This window comes from Tinamus guttatus, unplaced genomic scaffold (assembly GCF_059628265.1).
Source record: "Tinamus guttatus ecotype Peru unplaced genomic scaffold, ASM5962826v1 Tinamus_guttatus_pri_ptg000294l, whole genome shotgun sequence".
NCBI classification, from domain to species: Eukaryota; Metazoa; Chordata; class Aves; order Tinamiformes; family Tinamidae; genus Tinamus; species Tinamus guttatus.
Genome location: NW_028288828.1, coordinates 222244 through 238724, shown reverse-complemented (window position 1 = coordinate 238724; position 16481 = coordinate 222244). Strand labels below are relative to the sequence as shown.

General features: G+C 43.6%; 1 pseudogene across 1 annotated transcript in view; it reads left to right on the top strand.

The window, feature by feature from the left end:
- Nucleotides 1-16481, top strand: part of LOC104580564 (chondroitin sulfate proteoglycan 4-like) — a 109522-nt pseudogene that overhangs the window by 12832 nt on the left and 80209 nt on the right. The window contains exons 5-8 of the transcript XR_015913565.1: nt 4542-6594; nt 7486-7959; nt 8772-8954; nt 10793-11224. The product of XR_015913565.1 is annotated as a chondroitin sulfate proteoglycan 4-like (transcript). The remainder of the gene's footprint in view (nt 1-4541; nt 6595-7485; nt 7960-8771; nt 8955-10792; nt 11225-16481) is intronic.

The window sequence follows — 16481 nt, the reverse complement described above, 5'->3', positions numbered from 1 at the left end:
AAGCAGGGATTGTGGAAGTCCTACGGAAATTTTGTGAATAGGCTCGTGCAATCCCTGGAGCAAGCTACTGATGAACAGGCCCTCTGCAAGCTTTCGATCTGGTGCAGAGAGAATGGGTTCCAAGCCGAGCCCCACCTAGTATTCAAATCCGATGTGAAAGCCAAAAGGAAAGTGGCCACTGGAGCCACGTCCGCCTTTGCGAGCACTTCAGGACCGGGACCGCCACGCCACCGAAAACCGCTGGTGTTTGGAGATCCATCGCTAACCACCCCCGCCCGTGCCTGCCTCTGTGCCTGCACCTGCAGCGCCTACACCGTCTGCCCCCGCTTCCGGACCGCCCCTGTCGCGCCTGAAGAACGGCCTGGCTGGGTCCAGGACTTGTTAGATCGCCTTGAAAAAAGGAGAAAGGGGGGCCAGGGAAGAGAAGGCGAATGAGATCAAGGAAACTTATGTTGCTGAGGGCTTGACAACAGCCAAGGGGGAGGTGCAGAGGAATTTGATCTGTCTTTTAAAGTGGGGATTGAAGAATTGTAATGCTTTAAGTGAGGACAGAAACCGTTATTAGGGCTATTATTTCTATTTGCTATGTTCATCTCTATTATGTGTTGTATCCTTTGTATATTGATGCTGACACGAGGTATGGTGGAAAGCTGGAAATTTGTATGATCCGTAGAGTCATAAAACTGTTGTGCGAAATAGAATCCAAGACCCTGAGAAAGAAGATGTTTGCCTGCCCAGGCTGAGAGATAAGGAGCGTGGAGGCGGCTGCTCAGCCAGGCTCACAGCCGACCTCCTCCGAAAGCAGTTGAAGGCAGCTGCTCGACCAGGCTTGTGGCCAACTTAACTGCAAACATCCTCTAAATTAATTTGAAGGTCAAACACCCGAGAGGGAGGAAGATGAGAAAGGCAGGACCCTCAGACTGACGGCTGGGACCACTTACTGGCATGCGCACCTGCGCAGCCAGGAGGGAAGGTTATGTGACTGAAGGTGGAGTTTGTCCGCCCCCCTGGTCTGCCTGCTGGCACGTACTGGCCCTACGTGGCAGGATGCACCGGGCTTAAACAAGACAGTGCAGAGAGAGGGGGGGTGAGACTCCTAACACTGAGACCCACATTGTCTCTGCAGGGACGCTCACCAAGTTGGGAGCCTGTCAGCAACCCTCTAATCTGCCAACTCGAGAGAATGTTCAGTCTCAGTGTCCTGCCGACAACCAGTGGAACTCACTAGTGGAGTGCACAGCTACGTGAGGTCATGCCACTGAATAGAAATTGTGTTTGTGCTGTTTGTGTCTGTGGTCTTTAGATCTTTTTTGTGTAATATATATCAGCAGAGAGGGCTGAATAAGCACAACAAGAAAGTCCAGAATTTGAAAGCGGGAAAGCCAGGAATAACTCAGACTACAGCGTTTCCCCCCACCACCAGTGGAGGACTGGGAGCCGTACTCTGACTTGTATCCTTGGAAGGAGAGGAAACCAAATTGAAGGTATGCAAACATAAATAGAAATGGAAATAGAGAACCTTCCAAAATGATTGGGACATCTTAATGATTGATTTAAAAGATTGTTTTTTCACCATACCATTGCATCCTGAGGACCATGACATAGTGGAACATATGAACCAAATGCTGAAACGCCAGCTACAAAAAAAAAAAAAATGGCAAGAGCACAAGAGCAGTATATGTTTTAAATTTTTTGAGATTACCCCAGGACAGCCTAATCCCTCTGATGGTCAAACACAGGGCTGGGCTAAAAGGAGCCCTGACAGAAGTAAAATTAGGCCCGTGTAAGTTGATGCTGAGAGACTGGAACACAGGAAAATGGACAGGACCTTTGGACTTAATAACCTGGGGAAAAGGGTATGTTTGTGTTGTTACAGATACTGGAACCAGATGGGTGCCAGCAAAATGGGTGAGACCTTGGCTGGAAGCAGACTCGCATACATCAGACGTAGCAGGCAAGCAACCGGTACCCTAACTGTGGAAAGTGTGAGCCTGCAGAAGAACAACATGGGAGGAAGAAGTGTTACTGTTATTATTAGCTGTATATTGTGGCTTTTAGGAGGTAATGTTGCTTTTAATGCTATTAAGGAGCTGATGCTACTTTTAACACTAATGGATATGTTATTCTTCTTAGGCGTATTGTTAATTATACCCAAATTAAGAGTTGTTGGCTTTGCGGGACAGCAGATCAATTTGATGCACTGGTGTTAGGTATTCCTCTAAGCAACTGGACAGACCTGAATCCATATAGCCTACTCATATCAGTGAAAAAAGGGGAAATTGTGGGAGCATATCTAAGTAATGGAGACTTCCCGATAGAAGATGGATACAATGAGCCGGACTAAGACCAAGGTGAAAAGATCGTGGGAAAGTCACCAGCTGCAAGAACACAGAAGTAGGAGAGGAAGAACCTGTGAACAAGCTTATCAGTGCAGCAGAGAGGACTGTGTGCGGGCCAATCATGTAAACATGTGCCCCGATATCCAGGAACAATGCATCCATCGCCTAGGATAGCTCATCTCCACCCGGTGGGCAGGATGGCGATGCCCTGAGCTTCCGATACGTGTCATGGTCGTCTCCAACCCATCTCGGTGTTTGCCCTCATCATGCAGTGGCAAAAGAAAAAAGGGGGAGAAGACGATCATCGCTACACTCATCGCTTTATCATTCTGGAATGGGTATTTTTAGCAATGCAGCCAAAAAAGAGTGTTCGAACTCGAATGGAAGCGCTTAGTGAAGCAATCAAAAAGGATAGAGTTATGGCAAATGGATGTCACCCATGTACCTGAATTTGGATGCCTCAAGTATGTCTACATGTCCATAGACACCTACTCTAAGTTTGTGTGGGCCGACCGGCGAAAGGGCCCTACATGTCTGCAGGCATCTAACCACATGTCTTGCGGTCATGGGCTCGCCCGAGCACATTAAAACAGATAACGGCCCTTGCTTTCAATCTAGACAAACACAAGCATGGGCAGAAAAATGGGGCATCCGATTGAAACACGGAATCCCTTACAATAGTCAGGGACAGGCTATTGTTGAACGCGCGCATCGCACTCTTAAACAGCAGTTAACTCGGCTTGGGGAGGGGGAAGGATATACAGGTGGCATACCTCAGAAAGAACAGCAAAAACTTTTAAGTCAAGCCCTTTATGTGATAAATCACCATTGCCGTGGGGAAGAATCAGTAACACCTATAAGCGCTCATTTCGGACAAGGAGAAAAAGATAAAAGACCACTGCCAAAGGTGCAGGTGCGCGCTGGAGTGATGATAACCTTCCTTCTAATAATGATCAAGATGACTGACGGAGGGTCCTGAAAAGATACAAGATTGTACAACCGTCACTATGTGCAACAACAGAATGTCTGGGCTATTTCCTCATCTGTGGTAACCGAACTTGGAATGGGCACCCCACCAAAACAATTGGAGGACCATGCACAGTTGGACAGGTCAGTATGGCTATGCCTTGGGTTCACCCAAATGCAACACAGCGGGTGAGGACCCGACAAGAAGCAGGTAGTGCAGTATTGACAGAACAGTACGACGAGACCGTAAAACTATGGAATTGGTGGGAGGCTTTCTTTACGTCTCTTTTTGTACCAGGAGCAGCAGCTGCGCGCACACACAAGAAACCTCAACACTCTGGCCTGTTGGGCAGTAAAGCAGGCTAATGCAACCAGCCTGGTTCTTTCTGAGCTCGCACTTGACCTCTCGCAAGTTCAGCATGCTGTACTACAAAATAGAGCAGCAATAGACTTCTTGTTATTGGCACATGGGCATGGATGTGAAGACTTTGAAGGAATGTGCTGCATGGACCTCAGCGATCGCTCTAAGGCAATACATCAGCAAATTCAACAGCTGATGGATCACACCAAAAAAGATACAGGAGGATCTGGGGTTTTTTCGTCTGGATGGACTCACGGACGTTTTCGGACTAGGGGGATGGCTAAAATCTATAGTTAAGACAGGAATCATGCTCTGTATTATCATAATAGTAGGCGCTGTGATGCTTAGCTGTGCTTTACGCTGTATAAGACAATTAATAGCCGTCCACATATTACAATTTCTGTTAATTCCGCAACGCAAGAAGCAGACACTGAATAAACGCTTGCATGGGGAGGGGGAAATGTGGTCGGTTATATAGATATAGCAATATGGCTTCATGCTTGACATAAGGTGACTTGGCCAAACTTAGGCTTAGGGCCTGGTGCTCGGAAGATCTCGCGATGTTACGGAAAGCAAAGGGTTAACAGAAATTAAGGCGAGTCAGCTGTCTTACTTTGAAGAATCAGTACCTAGCCATGTGGGGTGGCATTGTTGCTGATTGGTGGCAGAGCAAGCTTCCGCATTCGCAAGGAGTATAACTGTAGTGAGCAGTAAACAATAAACAGCACTCCAACCATATTGGTGTTACGTGGTTTGTCCCCTAGTGGGGTAGGATGGCCCCGGAGAGCCCAACCTCTGGGTGGACACGTTTTGTTGCTGGAGCCCGGAGACGGTTACGAGCTGAGACCGGAGAAAGCAGCCGGCAACAGATACAGATTCTGCAAGTCTCAGTCTTTCAGTGCTTGGAAATCTGAATGCAGGTGCAGAGTTTTTTGAACATTCAGAGCATCCTGGAAATGCTATTACTACTTTTTCTAACAAGGACTTAAGAAAAGGCGATATTTTCGTTGTCCCACACAGGTGTCAAAAACTCAAGGATTGTTCTGAGGGAGAGTGATGGTGAGAAAGTGAGCAATACTGTTATATTACGTGTTATGGCAGTTCCTTTGGATTACAAAATTGTCAACAGCTCGGGAATAAAACTGCTCCAAGATGCTGCAGCTCTGATCACAACAAGGCATTTGGCAGTTGAAAGAAATGCCATCCTACAGGAGCTGGAGATATGGTACGAGATCACAGAACCGCCTCAGTTTGGGGAAGTCCAAAGGTAGCTTTCAAGAGGGAAATGGAAGCAGGTCAGCTCTTTTTCTTAGCGCTCTGTTCAGCACAGCCGTGTGAGATACTGTAGCACTTTTAAAGAAATTCAACCGGAAAATGTTACTGAACAATTTAAATTCAAGATTAGCATAGGAAACAGAATCAGTGAAGAGTATGTGTTTCCAGTCAAAGTGAGCTGGTTAAGGTACAGTTTATTGAAACACACTCCTCTAGAAATTGAAAAATCAAGAAAGAAATACTTGAATTCGGATAATCTTTATGCTGCAGTTGTGGATCTAGACATACCTGAAGATGAGCTTCATTTTAAATTGCTTTCCCTACCAGAGAAAGGACAAATACTTCTTAATGATCGACCTTTGAAAAAAGATTCTGCCTTTAGACAGAAAGTCATTGCTGATCAAAAAGTAGCATACGAATTAATCAGCAGGCATCATGAAGACACAAGGATTCATTTAGATTCCTAATTTCTACTAAATATCTGGAATAAAGTTTTTATGAATTCATGGTCAACATCAAATCGGATTTCAGAAGTGTTATTGTGACTAACAATGGCTTGACTGTTACTGAAGGTGAAGGAGAATTCATAACAAGCACAAAATTGTTTGTGCAAACACTGGATAATAAAACTTTCCAATATAAGTTATAAAGTTTCCTCAGCATGGAAAATCAAAACTCGTGAATTTTTCAGATTCGTTTGAGAGTAGTGATAATATCAGCACTTTCACTAATAAAAATATAATTGATACGTGCCTTATATATGTGCATGATGACTCTGAGACAGTGTTTGATTATTTTCTTGTCAGAGTTTCCAGTGAAGAATCAGGAGAATGGATAAACTCTGATGCAAGAGTAGAAACTTTGTCAGTCGAAATTAGCTTCAATATTTCTGTCCAGCTAGAGAATGATGAGAAACCAGTACATGTAGAAGATAAGGTTTTTGACATAGTGAAGAATGGGCAGTGATTGTTAACTTTGGCAGATCTTTGCTATCATGATCCCGATTCTGATTTTGATGATGGACAGTTGCTGTATACTAGACGTGGCATTCCCAATGGAGATTTGGTGCTAACCAATGATACATTTCACAAACTCTATCAATTCACACAAGAGGCCCTGGAACAAAAGCAAGTCCTGTTTCTACACCGTGTCACAGACGTAGGACATTTTGTTCTTTTTGTGACTGATGGCAAACACTATGCATCCTTGCTGCTAGAAGTCAGTGCCACAGATCCCTATGTTAGGCTGGCAAATAATACAGACTTGTTGGTTCAAAAAGGAAGAGAGGAAACTATTACAACAGCTAACCTTAGTGCTGTTACAAACCAAGATGTTAGAAGTGATCACGAGATTAAATATGAGATCCTCTCTTCCCCAAAATATGGAAGAATATATGTAAATGACCTATTGATTGATTCCTTTACTCAACTTGATCTGAGAGAGGGGCATGTGGTCTACAGGCATGATGGCAGCAACAACCTTACTGACACATTTAACTTCACAGTCCATGCTAAAGATGTCCATCTGGATGCTGGAGTGCATGTTCACATGTATTTGGAAAGTCATCAGGGGCCACCGAGGATTGTGAACAATAACAGTCTCTTAGTTGAAGAAGGAAAACAAGTTAAAATCAGTAAGGGAAAATGCAGGTAAGTTAATGATGTTGTCTGTTTTCCTAAGATCTTGTTGTACCTTGCTGTACCTTCCCTATGCTTACTCAGTCATAGCAGATTCATTAATCTCTCAATTCCACAGAACTGTCTTTTCTTCTCTGACTCTTTCTCCCTGCTCCCCCAACTAGCCTGTCTGCATGCTAGATGCTGAATTCTGGAGAGAGACTGACACTAGCAAGCTTCCAGTGCTAGGAAGGAAAAACAGCTGTATTAAAGAAAGAGAGACTGACCAAAGGCTTGGACTGGTTTTTGAGGAAGTTAAGATTTGGAGAAGTTGCACTCATGTATTTTAGTCATGGCAATTGTACATATTGATGTTCATGTTTCATTGTTAGTTGAGCTGGTGGTAAATGCTGAGGGTTACATTTCCTCCACTTTGGAGCTAGCCCAAGTAACACTATTTGAGGATTGGATTCAAAATTTTAAACACATCAAGCATGATAACCATCAAAACTCACAAACAATAGGTTGTATCTATTGGATTAACCCTTTCCTATATTTTTCATGTCTAGCTTTACAATAATCACCATGAGGGGGCTTGTGCAGCACATTGCAGATGAGGAAATGTTTGCTTTAGGAACCCATCTACAGGTCTTAGGCGATCATTAATGCCACAGCATGTTGCTGTTCAGATCTTGCAAAACGTGTTTGCGGTTACAAAACGCTCCCGTGCCATGTTATTTAGCACATCTACTTAAAGAACTATATTATATCAGGAATTTGCAGACATTCTGTGTGACCCAAAGAAGGAATGCCAGTTAAGTAGGTAGGCAATCCCAGGGTTAAAAGTGGGAAAAACAAAACAGTAGAGCTTTAAAGACTTTCTCTTGCTTTTGTTTAAACAATTTTGTGGTATGCTTTTAATTCTAAGGTTGTTCATGAAAACAGGTCTCCATCTGAGATTGTGTTCACAGTAAGAGAACTTCCAGAACATGGATACATTTGGAAGTTTTCATCAGAAAAAAAAAAAACTGCTGGTTCTGACCAAAAGCCGGTTTTGACATTCACACAGCAAGATATTGATGAGGGCAACGTTCAGTACGTGCAGGCAGTTTCCAACTAGCTAAATGATCATTTTTCTCTGGATGTGACCAACGGTGTCCAAGCAGTGAGTGGAATTGGAATCTCTGTAGACATCATCCCCAATATGATTCTACTGGAAGTGCAGAACTTCACAGTACTGGAAGGAGGTTCGAAAGCCCTGGTGGAAGATTATCTAAAAATTTCTAGTAGACATTTTGCAGGACTCAGCTGTGATGTTATTTTAGTTGAGCAGCCAAAGCATGGATATGTTGAAAACACTCACGTTCCTGGAGTAAAGTTAACCCAATTTACCAGAAAACAGGTAAGGTGTCCACTTTACTGCAGTCATGAGTAGTTCTTTTGTTTGTATTGTTAAATGCTAATTTTTGTCTGCAGTGTGAGGAGGTGACAGGATGTGGTAAAATGTGCGAGTTTGAGCTTTATTTTGTACCGAAGACTTTGCAGCATTTACTGTCGGGCACTTGGGGTGGGCAGAGTGGTTGGTTTTTATAGCCAGCTATGCTTCCCTGTGCACACTGGTCACATAGAATAGTGTGCCATAATCACAGTAGGCTGAGGGGCCACATGCACTCAGGCAGAGTTGTCACGCTAGCTACTCTGGAAACCTAAGGAAGACTCTGAGTTTATCTTGAAAGGTCCACCTGGATAAAATTATATGAACTGAACAAGGAATTGGAAAAAACTTTGCTTTTAGGTCTTGTGGTTGCTCAGAGAGAGACTATATGTGTATAATAAACTAATTTTCAATCTGAGAAACAAAACTATATAAGTCACCATCCACTAATACTCACCATTTTCAGTTTAGTTTCCAAGAAATATTGTGGTAAATATAGTGGGATTGAATTTTTCATTTCTCTTTTAGGTAGAGGGCGAGATGCATAGATTTGCAACAAGAAAGCAATATAAGATGGGAGAATTGCACAGATGAGCTGTAGAATTTGCTGCTGTGGAGACAGAATAGAGATAGAGGGACAGATATGAGTGTAAATAAATTCTTAAAGGTCATAAAAACTAAAAGGTTGAGTCAAGAAATCTACTGGATATGAATGCCTCTTGTTTTTTTCTTTTTTTTTTGAATGTCAGCTATTATATTCAGGTCATTCTAATTTTGAGGTTGAAGAAGAATTGATCTACTATGTTCATGATGACAGTGAGGAACCGACAGGCAATTCTACTGTGATAGTAAATAACACAGAACTTTGGAAACAAAGTTTGCCCCAGACTTTATTTGTAACTGTTATTGCAGTAATTGGCTGGAGGCAGGGGGAGGGGGCTCGTGAACAGCGCGTGGACAGTGTATGCTCACATACTCGGAGAATATCTAAGTTTGGTCTGATGCTCAATAAAATGGCTTCTGGCTTCTGGTCCTAAACCTTAAGCCCCTGCTCCTTTCGATGATTCCCACAAATGGCGCCCGAACAGGGATCAAGATAGGCGAACGGGGAAGATCGTGCGGTGGAGAAAACTTGACAGGACGGACGAAGGACAACATCTATGCGGCCGCAAGTGATAAACGGTAACAAAGCTCTGAGCCACCGGGGAGTGCGAGCCTCGGAAGCTCCGGCACTCGGGAGTGCGAGCCTCGGAAGCTCTGGCACTGGGAAGTGGGAGCCTAGCTGTCGAGGACGATGGGGGGATCCGTGACAAAAGAGCAGGAAAAGTTGCTGCAGACTGTGCAGCATGTTTTAGATAGGTCCGGGAGAGGTCAGGATATCCAAACCGGGGATTTGATTTGTCTTTTAAAATGGGGATTAGATAATTGTGACGCTTTAAGTGAGGCAACAATATGTGATCCAGGGGCTTGGGACGAGTTTGGTGCAGTCTTGTGGGACTGGGCTACTGGAGGGGACTTCACGGCATCATCACTGTTGCACTCGTGGCATATCATATGTGAGGCATTGTGAGACTATGCGGTTACATCAGAAACAGGGATAGAACCAGACACCAGTACAGGCTGGGGACTGACCTTCTGGAGAGCAGCTCTGCAGAGAGGGACCTGGGCGTCATGGTGGACGACAAGTTGACCATGAGGCAGCAGTATGCCCTCGTGGCCAAGAAGGCCAATGGCATCCTGGGGTGCGTTAAGAAGAGCGTCTCCAGCAGGTCGAGGGAGGTGATCCTGCCCCTCTACTCAGCCCTGGTGAGGCCCCATCTGGAGTATTGTGTCCAGTTCTGGGCCCCACAGTACAAGAGGGATGTGGAGCTGCTGGAGAGAGTCCAGCGCAGGACCACAAGGATGATCAGGAGCCTGGAACATCTGCCCTATGAGGAGAGGCTGAGGGAGCTGGGCCTATTCAGCCTGAAAAAGAGAAGGCTGAGAGGGGATCTGATCAGTGTCTATAAGTACCTCAGGGGAGGCAGTGAGGAGGATGTTGCTGGCCTCTTTTCAGTGGTGGTCACCGACAGAACTAGAGGAAACGGCCAGAAACTGAAGCACCAAAAGTTCCGCATGAACTTAAGGAAAAATTTTTTAACAGTGAGGGTGACAGAGCACTGTAGCAGGCTGCTCAGAGAGGTTGCGTAGTCTCCTTCTCTGGAGATCTTCAAAACCCGCTTGGATGCAGTCCTGTGCCACGTGCTTTAGGTGACCCTGCATGTGCAGGGGGGTTGGACTAGATGATCTCTAGAGGTCCCTTCCAACTCTAAGCATTCTATGATTCTATGATTCTATGAAACTACGCTTTATTTTTTTTAGGTACATTATTTATACCGAGCTCTCCTCGTCGTGGCTGCTGCTTATTGGTGAGGACTACAAAGGACAGTAGCTAGTGACAGAGTTATGATTGGATGATTCTTAGCTTGGCCAGTTTCTGCTCCGTGGCCAAACCTCCTTAAACTTGTTAATAACTTTCTGCTGTCTCTGTGTGAACTCCCTATCTCATAGATACACTCTAATCTTTTCAAGGTTAACGTTCTCTGCTAAGGGAGCCAGGGATTTCACAGACCAGCTGCAATCCCTGACAATCAATGTCACAGACTTGATAGAAAAAACATTGTTCAGTCCGGTCCCAATAGCAGATGCCCTGACCATATTCACGGATGGGTCAGGATCCACTGGAAAGGCAGTCGCAGTCTGGAAAACGACGGACGGAGATTGGAAAGAACATGTGGAAGTAGTGGAAGGATCTCCACAGGTGGTGGAATTAGCTGCAATAAGGTGGGCCTTCGAGAACTTCAAAGAAGAACTGAATGTAGTATCTGACTCGGCCTACGTAGCAGGGGTGGTAGCTCAAATAGAACGAGCCCGCCTGAAGGAGGTCACAAATCCTCACCTCTTCTCCCTCTTGCAACGATTGCAGAGGGAGCTGGAAGAGCGAGTGAAACCGTATTTCATCACCCATATCCGATCGCACACGACGCTGCCTGGTCCTATAGCAGAAGGAAATCGCATAGCTGATCGATTGACAGCTGCTGCAGTCCTGCCCAACTTAATGAAACAAGCAGAACTGTCACACCAGTTCTTCCACCAGAATGCTTGCACATTGAAGCACATGTTTGGACTAACTATGAATCAGGCGCAGGACCTCATATCAGCCTGTCTGGACTGCCAGCAGATCCCGTCTGTGGTGGGGACAAACCCATGAGGATGGCAATCAGGCCAGCTGTGGCAGATGGATGTAACACACATGCCGGAGTTTGGGAGGTTAAAGTATGTCCATGTGTCTGTGGATACTTTTTCGGGTGCGATAGTCGTTACTGCTCACTGCGGGGAAGGCGTGGAGGATGTAAAGAGACATTTCTTGAGTGCTTTCACGATGCTTGGGGTGCCAACTCAGATAAAAACCGATAATGGGCCAGCGTACAGTTCTTGCGCGTTAGCAATGTTTTTCCAGATATGGGGGATCCGGCACATTACAGGAATTCCACAGTCCCCCACAGGCCAAGCTATAGTAGAACATGCTCATGGTTCTCTGAAAAGAATGCTAGAAAAACAAAAAAGGGAGAGTGAAGGGTACACCCCCCCAAGACCGTTTAAATAAGGCAATGTATGTATTAAATTTTCTAAATCAGGAAGAACACGGGTTGATCCCAATAGAACACCATCATCAGTCAAGGAAAGGGCCACAAAGTGAGGCACAGGCAAAAGTAATGTATAAAGACTTACACACGCAAAAATGGGAGGACCCAGGACCTCTAATAACCTGGGGGCAAGGGTATGCTTGTATTCATGTTGCAGGACCAAAACGTTGGGTACCAGCGCGATGGATAAAGCCCACATTATCAACACCGACGGCTGCGGAGAGAGGAGAAGATCCTGAGGAAGAGTTCCAACAATCATCGAAGGACTAATCCTCTATGGACTTGCTGCAACCAAAGCGATTACTGCAATGCCAGCAGCACTGCTTCAACCTCGAGAGAATGTGTGGGTAATCTTGGCGCACCTGGGCAACCGGACTCAAACGAATATTTCTAATTCGTAAACAAATATTTGTAATACATATTTGTATGTATTTGCTATGTCTCATACAATTGATATGTGCCTTAGTGGAAAGAACGATAACGACTGTTCTAAAGAAGAATGTGAATTTAGTCACCACCGTTGAAGGAAAGAACTTGCTGAACTGTTGGGAGATTTTACAGTGTTGCCAAAGCCAACTCCTTGGCTATTGCATTTTGGGTCCTTAACTATGCCTGGTGCTAGAAAACAAAAAAGGGGGAGATGTGGGAAACTGAGAAACCGTGAGAAACTGTGGGAAGCTGTGGGAATGGTGAAAGTTAGGAGTGAGAAACTGTGAAAGTTGGGAATCACAGATTAGCAGATAGAGAAACCCAAAACACAGGCTGGATGCACCGATCTCTGGTTGGTTACCTGTTGTCCGTTAGCAGGATTGGACCCAGATAGCAATAGAGTCAAGGAATTGACTGGAGGCAGGGGGAGGGAGCGCGTGGACAGCGCGTGGACAGTGTATGCTCACATACTCGGAGAATATGTTTGGTCTGATGCTCAATAAAATGGCTTCTGGTTCTAAACCTTAAGCCCCTGCTCCTTTCGATGATTCCCACACTTTCTGCTGTTGTAATGTAAAGCAGGCTGTAAGTTTACCTAGAGGGCTGATTGAGCTTTCTTTTAATCTTAAGGATGCATGTGAAGTCTTTTAGACTGGCATTGGCTTGTGGCAGTGGATATTCAGATACAGAAGCTTTGGTTAAATTCTAGCTTTGGTTAAATTTCCCCTCTCCTCCAAATTCCTAAAGACATTTTAAAGACTATTAACTGATACTGCCTTTTTTTTTTTCCCTAATAACCATAAATAACCATAGCTATTTTTTAGTCTTCCAATACTGTAAAAAGTCAGGCTTGGTTTCTTCTCACATCTCTTCCTGTGGTGTTACTCCTGACATGTTTTCTTATTTCCTGTACTATTTCGGATTCCCTTTGTTTTTGGATGATTATTTGTATTCTAGTAGCACACAGTAACCAGAACAAATTTATTCTGGACACTATACCCATATAAACCAAAAAGTCCCCACCTGAAAAGCCTTTCACTCTGAGATGTGACATCAACTGTGTGACTGTGAAAAGCAGAATGAAGTGGTGCAGGTCGGCTGATAAACCTGTGGTTGCAGTAAACCAGCTGTGAGGCATCTAGACAGAGAAGACATTTAGGAGTAGATATTCAAAAGAAGATAATCAGGATACTGAGAGGCTGCAGCATCCCTAGTACTGCATGATGCAGTTTGCAAATTGGTGGCACATCAAACGTATTGCTGTAGTGATGATCAGAGCCTTGTGTTGTGTATATAGGCTTTTCATATAAGAAAAGGCAGAATTTCTAAGCCATGAGGCTGGCAGCAGCGTGCAGCTTCATGGTAATGGCAGCGACCTGTAATAATCTGCAGATTCCCACAGCACAGGGCACTGCAACTCTTAGATATCTGCCCCATGCAGAGGCTGGCAGACTCTCTGTGCAGGCAGTTGGTGTTATAGAGTAAAACCTGCTGCAAGTAATTACAGTGGTACCTATAGACAGCAGCACAGCGGGCAGTAATGATGATCTTGTAGCAGATGAGAAGCAAATGATATTTTTTTGTCTCCTTTCTGGTGTGTTCCTGGCTTTGAATCAGTCTGTTCAGGGACCCAAAGCTGTGCAGTGCAGTGCTGAGTTCTCCACAGTTCTGGCTGTGAAGCGCAGACTTCCCAAGAACGAGGGTAACGCAGATTAACCCAGCGAAGCTGGTATCCCCGAGGGGCATGCAGTCCACCTACCCACTGCCAGGGTGATGCATTTGCTGTGGTTTTCCTGGTCAGGAATAGCTGACCAGGGAAATAGGCCTTGTTTTTGCAATGAGTGGGTTCTAAAATTCACAGGTAAGTAGGATTCATGTGAGTCCAGGAAAAAAGCTAGCAGTCAAGCTGTATAGTGTGTGCGTGTGTGTTTAGAGAGTGTGTATAGTCAAGTTATGTACTGGGAGGCGTGTGTCAAGATGATCCTTCTTCAGAGCAACCTTGCACGTCTCATATGTCGGAGCAAATGGGGTTTTTTTAGTCCTGCTAGATGATGAGATGAGCTGAGCAATCCCGTGTAGGATGATACTTTCTCACATTCACATTCTAGCCAAGCAATTTGTCCTCCTCAAGGATGGCTAGTAGTGAAAGCTGAGTAATAAACTGCATGTTGCTTTTAAAAATGCAGTAGCTCTTTTAGGCCTTATCTTTTGAAAGGTCAGAAATGTACAAAATATACAAAAGTGTAAAAACAGGGACCAATTCTGTGAAAACTGAGGTATCTACAGGATGTCTTATTAAGAACACTTTATTTTAAAAAAGAAAATGCTACTATTTTATACCTTGGATTTTGTTGTATTTTTTAGAAGAGATCCAGTTCTGTGTTCTACAATGTATGCATGTCTTTATTTTGTGCACTCTCCTCTTCAGTAGGACTATTTGAGCTGTCTGAAGTTTAGCATCTCAGAATTTTTGCAGCTTTCAATCTAAAGAGTTCAGAATAGCCAAGGTCCTACGTGCCACTTGGTATTGAGAACTAGGTTCCCTTGAACATCTGTGGTTCGTGGCTGGTGATCTTGGTGAGGATATATGGAAGTTAACTGGGCTTTGCCATGGGACTTCAGGTCAAATGTAAGAGTTTTTTTTTTTAACATGCTCAAGCATTTACGTTAGTGTAATACATGAAATGTAGGAAGTTTTACTGAACAGAGAGTTTCTGTAAGGTGTCCTAGGAATCCTTGCATTTAAGTCAAAGCATTTCCATTAGGAAAAAGAGTGCTTGAGGGATAAATATATTGAGTAAGTGAATTTATACAACACTTTATGGTTTATTTCCTGTAGTTTTGTTTTGGCATGTTTTATAGAGAGGATTTTTTGGGGGGGGGGAGGGTGGAAGAAATCTGATTTTTAAAGAAAAATTGGTGTCCTGGCCATCCTGGCCGTACTTGTTCTATTTATGTATGGTTTTGAAATATCTTTATCTGAGAATGCTGCTCTGAGTGACTGTACCCTTTTGTTGCCACAAGAGGGTGGTAGTTTCCTATAACTAGAATTTTTTTTCAAAATGATTTTTTTTTTCAAAATAAAACTCACACATTGAGGCTTTTGTTGTATTTTTTTTCCCTTTAAATCATTCCCTTATTAAAATGGCCGAGTATATAAAGCATGTAATGGGATATGTAACACAAAAGGAGAGAGAGGCGAGCTGAAAGCTGTGAGCGGAGCAGAATGGATGGTTTCCCAGCAGGCAGGGTCACACACCTTTCTGGGGACCATGCCAAAAGTGTTAGGCAAATGCAAAATTAATGTAATGCTACATCATAGAGATGGAACTGAGAGGTTTCATGGTGCTCTTCAAGGAGGACTTGATCCTAGACATTGAAAATGAGCTATTTGTACAGTATTTGCAGTATTCTGAGTGGCCACTTCCCTACAGCCCTTTTCAGCTCATGTATCTCCGTTCTTTGAAGATCATGTTACAGGTCACAGAATCTCAGCATGTGCAGTACTTACACAATATATTTTTTTTATTAGTGTGCTACAAAAACAGACATAAACAAAGACGGTATGGTTGGAAAGCTCAATTTTTCATTTAATAAGATAAATTGTTTTTAAAACTTATGGAAGTTTAGCCAGAGTTATATGTGGTAATGTATTTGCATAGTCCTTTCTTATGTTTTCCTGTACTCTGTATGTGATCTTGTCACCTCTGTGTAGAATAATCGGAACCAAGTGTTAGTGACATGAGTTGAAACAGTCTCAGAACATCGGTGACAGGAATATGCACTAAACTCATGACTCAGCATCTGGACTTACCATCCAGTGTGTTCCTAGGTGATATCTTCTATCAAAGCTCTCTAGTAATTACATTATAGAGAAACACATATTTCAAGGAAGAAAATGACTTTCTTTTGTTTGCAAGTTGTGCTACATTTCTGTGATAGAAAACAGCTCAACTTTTTTTTTTCAAACTTGTTTTCTTAGAAAACATGTATAGCTTCATTACAGTATCTTGTTTTCAGTGGCAAAGATTTTTATGATACAATGTGGGCTGGAATCCTTTTTCTGTTGAAGTATTGTGGCAAAAATCCCAGTGACTGTTTAAAAAGCCAGCATTTCATCCATAGTTTTCATTAAAAAGTCACATTGATACTTAGGGGAAAATCTGTGATTATCGGTTTTTGATTTTTGGCAGATGTATAACTTCCTTTGTCAAGGATCATGTATATTCTTTAACCTTTGGGTGTGGTATTACTATCAGATACTTGTTAGAAGTGCACTAAGGCCCTAGGAGCACAGAAAAGAACAAAGCAGACTTTAAAGATTATACCCAAAAAATGTACTGCATGAAATGGACACTGATATGTTGAATGTTT